This window comes from Condylura cristata, unplaced genomic scaffold, assembly GCF_000260355.1.
Source record: "Condylura cristata isolate star-nosed mole 26May11 unplaced genomic scaffold, ConCri1.0 scaffold00004, whole genome shotgun sequence".
NCBI classification, from domain to species: domain Eukaryota; kingdom Metazoa; phylum Chordata; class Mammalia; order Eulipotyphla; family Talpidae; genus Condylura; species Condylura cristata.
The window spans coordinates 63,367,213-63,368,030 of record NW_004567105.1 but is presented as its reverse complement, the minus strand read 5'-3'; positions in this window follow the sequence as shown (position 1 = coordinate 63,368,030).

The following is an 818-nucleotide window of genomic DNA, read 5'->3' as shown; positions in this document are numbered from 1 at the left end:
ATGGCGTGGCAGACCTCTCCTGACCCGCCCGCTGCTCCCCTCAGCAGTGTACTTCGCAGATCTGCCTGTTCTGCTCCTCACTCTGTCTCTGGTGAATCTTCTCACTGCCCCTGAACCTCTGGCCTGTACCCCAGTTCTGTATGTACAAATAAATAAATCTTAAAAAAAAATGGATTTTCCTTTGCAGAAAGGAGTTTCTGTATAGAAACTGAATGTCCTTGCCCAACTTCTCTAACTGGCTACCTATTTTTCTATGCAATGAGTTTCTGAATCAGTATGCAACCCCATGAAAGGTGTTCTGTAATCCAGAGTATTCTTATTTGTTTTGCAGACATGGCGAACAGTACCTGTAGCAGTGCCTGGCATATATGAGGAGTTCAACAATCATGTGTGGAGTGAGCCTAGCACGTGTTTTCTAGCTCTCTTGTAGTGTGGGAGAGTATATGTGGCCTATCTTACTGCTTTTATTGAGAATGGAGCTTAACTTTCTATGAATGGGGGCTGGTCCTATGACTTGATGTACCCATATAATGTGGGAAAGTGACATTCTGGCATTTAGGTCTCCAAAGCCTGCAGTCCCTCGTTGGGTCCTTGGAGCACCCTCGCTGGGCGTCTTCAGCTACTACTGCTGGGCTCCAGCTGCATGAGGCTGCCACTCTGTGAGGCTACACGCGCAGTGACTGCTAGCTTGAGTTAAGCCTCCCTCCAGCCTCCTCTCAGCACCAGCCAGAGTAGAGTAGACCGCTGCCAGCTCCATAGCGCCACGGCAGCGGTACATCATTTTGTACATTTTTTTTCCATCTCAATTGTAATCCCCG